This window comes from Palaemon carinicauda, chromosome 34, assembly GCF_036898095.1.
Source record: "Palaemon carinicauda isolate YSFRI2023 chromosome 34, ASM3689809v2, whole genome shotgun sequence".
In the NCBI taxonomy this organism is placed as follows: Eukaryota; Metazoa; Arthropoda; class Malacostraca; order Decapoda; family Palaemonidae; genus Palaemon; species Palaemon carinicauda.
In genome coordinates this window covers 12,316,814-12,326,751 of record NC_090758.1, presented here as the reverse complement: position 1 = coordinate 12,326,751, position 9,938 = coordinate 12,316,814, and positions in this window count along the sequence as shown.

Below are 9,938 nucleotides of genomic sequence, written 5' to 3'. Positions count from 1 at the left end.
TATGGTGGGATTCATAAGATTTGGCGAGTGAATGGGTCAGAAGTCAAGGCCAGGGTCATGAAAAGGTGGAACATTAATCACGAAGCTCAAAAACTATTCCACATAATCTAATGAAATTATTGGAATGATTAGCCATGAACAAAGAACAATATGATTAGATTTTGCGAGTGAAAAAGTTACATATCAGAGGCCAGGTGATGAAAAGGCGAAACATGTCTTCTTGCTATATCGTTGCCAATTCTTATCTGATTTGCATGAAACTTTTGCAAAAATGTTAGCGATTGGAGGTCAGAGGTCAACTGGGTTATTAACTTCCAGAAATTTCATGAAAAAACAAAATGGAAGTTTTTAGACAATTTTCTTGGTGACAAAAGTGGCTGTGGCGAAGGTATGCGCTCTACCGAGTGTTTGTTCTTGTTATATTAGGGACGAATATGATTGGAGCTTTTTATTATTGACATTTTTAATAATCTAATAATAACCAAATATACAATTGCAAAATCATACTTGGATTTCATTGCATAATTAAGCAATTATCTTTACAATCCCTTATATTAAAAGCACAAAATAACATAAAATGTTGTAATAACAAACACAATCACTTGAATCTATCATAATCCAAATTTATTGTCATTGAAAGAGATATAAGGCAATCAATCAACTGTCTCAGTTCTTTAAGGAATAATCAATCCTTCGATGGCATACCATCATTGCAAACTTCCAAATGGAAGGCGTCTCCCTGCTGTGACGGTGTACCTGCCAGACAATCGTCTCCCCAGTAACGTTATAGTTATAGGGATCAAATGGCGTTGGGGGAGTCACTTCCAAAGGAAACTGTTCGATCTTCCTTCTGAAAGTATAGGTTTACTAGATAATGCCCTTATTGATAATGGAATGCTTGAAAGAAAGAATACAATATCTTTTTCTATCTTTTCCTTATGGCATGGATAAGGAGCATTCAAAGGTTATGTTCCTATTTAAGTGGCTATTATGAAAAAAAAAAATCACATAAAAATAAACTTAAAAAAATCTTCATTCTATTTGACGTCTATATCAGGTCTATAAAGGTAATAATCCCAGGTCTTAATATCAATTATGAAGGGAAGAGAAAGAATTTGAAAAAAAAAAACGCTAATTTTTTTAGGCTAAATCACCCTGGCGTTGAAAAAACCGTAGGTCAGAGGCCAAAAACCTATGCAGTTTGGAGATGTACTAAGTAACCTTATCAATTTTTATGAATGTCAAATTCATGTCCTTAAAAAATGGGGTTGGCCGGCCGTCCCCTTAAATAAAAATTGCTGTGCCATTTTAAAATCAGTTATTTTCAATTGAAGCATTTGTGAGAAATGTGTCGTCCACTCCTTGCTTCTGGAGTTCATCTTCGATATGACGTGTCTCTTTATACAGTGACTTTCTTGGATTCCTACTAACTTCTCTGTATTAGTCATATATTTTTTTCATCCTATCTATATATTTATCCTAAGAGAGAGAGAGAGAGAGAGAGAGAGAGAGAGAGAGAGAGAGAGAGAGAGAGGAGAGAGAGAGAGAGAGAGAGAGAGAGACCAACATAACTGATAAGGTACCGATTTTTTCTCGATTTCCTAAACGACCCGTCCCCCTTCCCTCACCCCAACCCAAGCGGTGTACTCTCCCGTCAAAGGTCAAAGGGAAGCAGACATCCATTAAGTTCAATATGTTGTCCCTTTGGAGCTTCTCTTGAAATTGGATTCTATCTGTCGGATAGACTTCACTATGTTTCTTATTTTGATTCTTGATAGTATATTGTGTGATACTTCAACACAGCGATGATAACGATGGTATTGAAAAATCTTTTCCAACCGCTATTTTTCTTATCATATATATATATATATATATATATATATATATATATATATATATATATATATATATATATATATATATATATATATGTATATGTATATATATGTATATATATATATATATATACGTATATATATATATATATATATATATATATATATATATATATATATATATATATATATATATATGTATGTATAAGGGGGATGGGTGAAAGAAGGAGGAGTTGTTGGGGGCTGGAGATAAAGATCAAGTTCCCTAAAAAAGAAGACTATATTAGAGGATGGTAGCTTATACCCAGCCACGTCCAGACTATGTGCTCTACTGTATAAGGTACTAAAGAAGAGAGGTGAAAATGTACTGTTATGAATTTCGTGATCAAAAGTAAAAGGGACCGTGATTGAGTGTTTTGAACCCAGATACCGATAATAGAACCGAAAGGCAGTGAAGGTGTGCGTGTGCATGTCTGTTTGTATAAAAGCAGTCAAGGCTATAGCACGCACACATCCACAAACACGATCAAATAAGTACAAACACACGTGAATTATTTCAATATTTTACTAATAGCTCTCTCTCTCTCTCTCTCTCTCTCTCTCTCTCTCTCTCTCTCTCTCTCTCTCTCTCTCGTTAGCTAAAGTTTTAATCAAAAGTAGACTTGAAATTGATAAAGACAGAAAGATATACATAAGAGATGATGAGAGTCAGACATCTTACTTTGGGTCGAGACAATATACTCTCTCTCTCTCTCTCTCTCTCTCTCTCTCTCTCTCTCTCTCGTTAGCTAAAGTTTTAATCAAAAGTAGACTTGAAATTGATAAAGACAGAAAGATATACATAAGAGATGATGAGAGTCAGACATCTTGCTTTGGGTCGAGACAATATCTCTCTCTCTCTCTCTCTCTCTCTCTCTCTCTCTCTCTCTCTCTCTCTCTCTCTCTCTCTCTCTCTCTCGTTAGCTAAAGATTTAATCAAAAGTAGACTTGAAATTGATAAAGACAGAAAGATATACATAAGAGATGATGAGAGTCAGACATCTTGCTTTGGGTCGAGACAATATCTCTCTCTCTCTCTCTCTCTCTCTCTCTCTCTCTCTCTCTCTCCTCTCTCTCTCTCTCTCTCTCTCTCTCGTTAGCTAAAGATTTAATCAAAAGTAGACTTGAAATTGATAAAGACAGAAAGATATACATAAGAGATGATGAGAGTCAGACATCTTGCTTTGGGTCGAGACAATATCTCTCTCTCTCTCTCTCTCTCTCTCTCTCTCTCTCTCTCTCTCTCTCTCTCTCTCTCTCTCTCGTTAGCTAAAGATTTAATCAAAAGTAGACTTGAAATTGATAAAGACAGAAAGATATACATAAGAGATGATGAGAGTCAGACATCTTGCTTTGGGTCGAGACAATATCATGATAAGATTAACGTCCTTGAATGACGATGAGCAGATCATGTGATTCCCCTGACGTCAATTGCGACCTTCAGTTTATCTTGCACTTAGTGGCATCTCATTACAGACACACATACACTCAAACACGCACGCACTCATCCACGCACACAGACACACACACACACAGACCCATTGTAAATCAATGTGTATCATCCACTGCAGAAGAAAACCCACCGTCGTGTCCTTTCACTTGCTACTTTTTTATGATCTTTCTATGCTAAAATTTCTTAGTTCGTCAATCCATTGTCTTTTCATCTTTCCCAACCTTCCTTTGCAGTCTTTAGGAACTTTTTCTGTTATTTTTAAATTCTATCCATTATCTTCCATTTTCATTATATGTCCTCCCCAAGTAAATTTCTCTTTCACATGTTAAAATATCCTCTGCTTTACTTTGCTTTCTGTTCCATGTTGCTTTTCTTTTTGTCTCATAGTGTTATTCATATCATTGTTTTCTTCATAGCTCTTAGAGTTGGAACTAGGTTTTGTTCTAAGGCTTTAGTAAGGCTCAAAGTTTCGAAAGCATAAGTTAATACTGGTACGACCAGCTCATTAATTAATTTTGTTTTTGGAGAGTGTGGTGTTTTACATCTTATGCTTAACCTTTTATTTCTTGAGAGGAAAATGATGTCTTTTAAATAAGTATTTTCATTAACAACCAGTATTTGCCGTCTCTCTTAATTTTCATTTATATATATATGTATGTATATATATATATATATATATATATATATATATATATATATATATATATATATATATATATATATATATATATATATGTGTGTGTGTGTGTGTGTGTGTCTGTGTGTGTGTATGAGTCTGTGCATGTGTTTGCACGCCCGGTGTAAAGGTTTTAAGTTACCACCAGTTTCAAATTACCCCCCCCCCCCCCGTAACTTGAAACCTGTTTCAGATTACCGGGGGGGGGGTAGTTTGAAACCGGTTTCAAGTTACCCCCTCTGTTTTCAAGTTACCCCCTCATCAGAATGATAAATAATTCATATGACATCGCAAATATGTATCATACATTTATTGTTGGCTTCGCAGCAGTAGGAAAAGTAGTTTAATTTTGTATTTAAGACCAAAAATATTGTATTAGTGAATTATATGAGACGTTAAAAGTCACAGACTGTAATTTAAGGTTTTGTGATAAAGGCGAGGTAAAATTTTATTTTATTTCAGTGTTCGTGTGATTGTTGATATTTTCGTATATAAGACCTAACGTGTCATATAATTAACTAATACACGATATTTGAGGTTACAGACTGTCATTTAAGGTTTAGTGATAACGGTGAGGTAAAACTTTATTTTATTTCAGTGTGCGCGTGATTGTCGAGATTTTTTTTTCTCCTTTATCTTTTTTGTTATCTCCAGTTGATTCCATTCATGTGCTTTAGGTGCATGAGCTTCGGGCGAAGAGAAATTGACACAAAAAACATTCAGAATGAATGGTGTTGATTATTTTATTCTTTATACAAATGCATACACACACACACACACACACACACACACACATATATATATATATATATATATATATATATATATATATATATATATATATATATATATATATATATATATATATATATATATATATATATATAGATATATATATATATATATATATATATATATATATATATATATATATATATATATATATAAATATATATATATATATATATATATATATATATATATATATATATATATATATATATGTATATATATGTATATATATTCACACATCTTTTGAGCAAGGGCAGCCAACGCGCAGCTTAAGGTGTCAATCACCAAAACTCATTTGTGGCGGTGCCGATTCTCCTTAATCCCAATGCTTTCGCTTCACTAAGACAAGGGAAGGAAAATGACAAATTAGGAGATATGACATACACGTTGCCACTGGGTCAGTTCACTGAGACCTTTGGTCAAATCCTATTAAATGCATGAAGATTAGCTTCCTCATTCACTGTCTTGCACAATAGGCTACCGTAAAAACCATGGTAAGTTCTCAGCGTCGTGTTTTTCAATGTCTATCAGTTTTTTTAAATGGGAAAATGATAATGAGATTGTTAAATTTGGAATTGACCAAACAATCAAACGTGTCAGAGATGCACCCAACATATCAAAAACGACTCTCTTTCAGATTTGCAAGGAAAATTGGGTCAAAGGTATTTAGCATACTGATAACATTATAAAGGAAAACATGAAAATGGTCTGAATGAACTAATTCGTTGAATATTTTGTGGTAGTATTAACTTCATCTGACGAAGTCATCATAACCACGTTTGCTAACACAACCTTTGTTGTAGAAATTTTTTTTCGATTAATTAAATAAATTCTAAAACAATAAAATCACCTATGTAAATATACCATATTAAACATAGTTAATTAAATCCTTTGTAAAGAATCCTGTCTTTTAATAATCAATCAGAAATGAGAACTGAATTCATTTGATATCAAAATTAAGATTATTTCTGTTAGTATGATCGTTTTATAACAATTTTTCTCTTTGTTATATTTAAAAGTTTCGATTTGTCACCACGTGGTTGCAGCAAACAAAAAGATCGAAGGAAACAATTTGGAGAGAGTATCAAATTAAAAGATTATATTCTTAGACCGTTCAAATCCGGCGAATGACTAATTACATAGGAAACTTTAGGAAGAACCTTTGTGAAGAGAGAAGGAATTGGACAGCTGTTGTGGCCTTTTCGAGGGAGGATCTTGCACAAAAGTTTCTAATCTCACCAAGAGATTTTATTTTCTCTTGCAAGTAAATAACAAGATTTGGTTTGAATATCTACTTCTCTCTCTCTCTCTCTCTCTCTCTCTCTCTCTCCTCTCTCTCTCTCTCTCTCTCTCTCAAATATACATACACACACAGCCTACAAGACTGCTGAGACTTTGGTGTAGATGTGTATCTATATGTGTGAGGGTATACCTTAACGTGGTGAAAGGGTTTGTGTATCGCCATGATCAGCAAAGCTGTACTAGTCAGGGACACCCATACTAGGTTGGTTTCCTGTGAGCGAGCTGATTAAAGTTTCCCACCATCACTAATCTGCAGTTTGCTTTCGTGGGGATGAAAACTGGCCAAACCCCTAACCTGAATAAGGACATATCTGAGGCCTTTGTCCTGCAGTGGACTATAAACAGCTGCATTTGATGTTGTTGTTTAAAGATTTATAGGTCGGTCATGAATGGCATAGACAAGGGACAGTGACAATGGCCTAGAGCCTGACCGCTTATGACCCAGTATGTAGACCTATATGCTCCCCTAAACCCCTCACCCTCATCTCTACAAGGATGGTAAGGTTGCAGACACTAATAAAACTATCAAGCTTGAGCGGGATTCGAACCCAGTACGGTGATCGCAAAGCTGGGACTTTTTCAATAGGCCATCCGTCGTTGTTATTGTGGTAGGGTATATGTGTGCGGATGTCTGTGCGGGAAATTAACTCAACATTTCATAGGAAAACAAAATATTTAATAATCTTTATTAAGATTAACCAATAAATAGACTTTTAAAGATGTATAAAATTCCTTTCCTCTGAAGATAATAAATCTTATAACGAGATCATTACTGATAAGAAGACGATTAATATGATTCCTGATAAAAGGAATGATTTCTTCTGCACGAATCACTAATGTCTTGTGTGTCTGTGTGGGAAATGGATTCAGCATCTCATTAGTAACAAAATATTCCATAATCTTTACAAAAAACCCAAATTGAAATCAACTAATAAATAGTATTTTCACATTGCATAAAATCTCTTCCCTCCGAAAGGAAATCTCGAAATGACATGATTCCTTATGAAGGTAAAATATCCTCAGCTCCAGTCACTGTCCTAATTGGCTGACACAAGGCTTCTTCTCATCTCCTGACTTTATTGTCTGTTACATTTTCATACAATATTGATAGCTACAGTTTTTCAGTAATTAAAATAATAATAGCAATAATAATATTAATAATTTCAATTATTATTATTACTTTTCTTTATGTATTTCGTATATTTCAAAATCTGGATGAAAATCTTTTCCAGATCTTAAGATGTTATGTGTCAAAGAGTTCCAATAATGTTCCAAAAGCCTTTTCTTTGTCCTGGGAAATCTCGAGATTTCTTAAAAGATTTTTCATTCCTTTTTTGTTAATCTCTATCTATTTATTTATTGAAACACGTGGTTTACGTTTTGGTAAAATTAATGGTATTTTAATTTCCAAAATTGTTACGGTATCTCCAACCATTTTCTTTTCCTAAATATCGTTGAAGGATTAATAAAATTTGGTAAACAAAATTTAGTCCATTATAATATGCTCTAAATTTCATCAAATTATAATACAAAATCTTCAGAATTCAAATTTAATGAATGATTTAAAAAAAGAAAATTACACAAAAGCTAGGTTAGGTAATATTTGGAAATCAAATCGCATGAAATTATATATAAAAATCAGTTTAGTGAGATCGGTGTTACTATATGGACATGAGTCATGGCATGACAATGAAACAATCTCCAACAGATACTGTAGATTCGAGAACAAAGACCCCAGAAGGTTATTGGGAGTTAAATGGCAGGACAGGACTAGAAATGGAACTATAAGAGAGATTACTAGAGTACCATATATGGATGAGACCATGATGAGGGGTAGATGGAGATGGTTTGGGCATGCTCTTCGCACTCCCCAAGAGAGATTAGTTCACTAAACTTTTAACTGGGCGACACAAGGCATTAGAAGAGTTGGAAGACCCAGGCTTACATGGATGAAGACTATGAAGCGTAAAGTAGGAGATGATGAAAGGAAAAGTATTTATTTAAAACTTCAAGATAGAGACAACGGGTGAAATATAGCCGAGGCCCTTTGTGTGATGATGATGATAATGATATACCTCCATTTTCTCCCAGTAAAATTTGTTAAATAAAAATTATATGACAATGTAACAATATCCAATAGGTTTAGTAGATTTGAGAATAAAGACCTCAGAAGGTCATTGTGAGTTGAATGGCAGGACAGGATTAGAAATGAAACTATAAGAGAGATTACTCGAGTGCCATATGTTGATGAGATCATCGTGAGGGGTAGATGGAGATGGTTTGGGCATGCTCTTCGCACTCCCCAAACGTTCAGCTGGACTCCACAAGGCACTAGAAGAGTTGGAAGACCCAGGCCTACATGGCTCAGGACTATGAAGCGTGAAATCGGAGATAAAGTCGAGAGAAGTGTTGATTTAAAAGCTCAAGATAGAGACGACTGGCGAAATCTAACTGAAGCCCTTTGCCTCAATAGGCGTAGGAGATGATGATAATGATGTACTTCCATTTTCTCCATGTAAAATATGTTTAATAAAAGTACATATTTAGTTTTTTTGTAAAATTTTATATTTAAATTTCATCAAAATCAGGTATACTTGAACTTTATATAGATATTCTATAAAAAATCTCTTTTGAGATTAAACTTATATTTTCAATGTATGTTATTCTAGAAGATTTCTTTTAACAAAAGGTACTTTTCATGATTAATTTGATACAGCATGTTGTTGTTGTTGTTGTTGTTATATATATATATATATATATATATATATATATATATATATATATATATATATATATATATATATATATATATATATATATATATATATATATATATATATATATACAAAACTACATATTTCATTAGTCTCCGACGTTCGGCATTAAAAAAAAATAGATTTTGCAATTTTCCTTCTGCAATATCATTCAAAATCTAAACGTGATATTTGTCTTGAAAAATGTTCGTCTTTATTACAGTATTCAAACAAGATAGAAAAAGAGATAAAAGACTATATATCACTTTAACAATTGTTTTACAAATAAATATATTCATGCCTATACACAATTGAACAAAGACATATCATTTCGATGTTAAAAAATATAAACTATTAAATGTATAACCAATATGTCATATTTTCTTAATTAATACTGATGCTGACAAGTGTAGAGACTCTCTCTCTCTCTCTCTCTCTCTCTCTCTCTCTCTCTCTCTCTCTCTCTCTCTCTCTCTCTAAAGCTAGACTTTCACTTTTAATTAAAAGCCGTGTTGACAAGAAGTAAAAACACTCAGCTTCTTTATGGTGTGCAAACCCCGTGGATTTGTACCCAATCGTGGTGAATATTACCTCGACTTTTAGAGGAAAGCTGAAATCTTTGAAAATCTGTGTCAATACTAGAAATTATATTCTAATATATTTATAGTCACAATTTTTACAATAATTAAAATAATAATATATATTTTAATAAATATAAGATAGTCAGAACTATACTATATTCATAAAATCAAAATTTCAGTGAAAGCTGTTTAGTAAATCTATTAAACTATGATCAGATTCTCCCTTCAAGGATCTAATACGTATTCGTGTTTTTGACATAATTTGAGATATTCTCTCTCTCTCTCTCTCTCTCTCTCTCTCTCTCTCTCTCTCTCTCTCTCTCTCTCTCTCTCTCCGTAAATATTTAAATTGAATATCTATCTTTTCGGAATTACAAATAAAACAGTAAATCTTATTTACGATGATTCCTAATTCTCTCTCTCTCTCTCTCTCTCTCTCTCTCTCTCTCTCTCTCTCTCTCTCTCTCTCTCTCTCTCTCATGAAATGAAGGAAAAGAACCAATACCA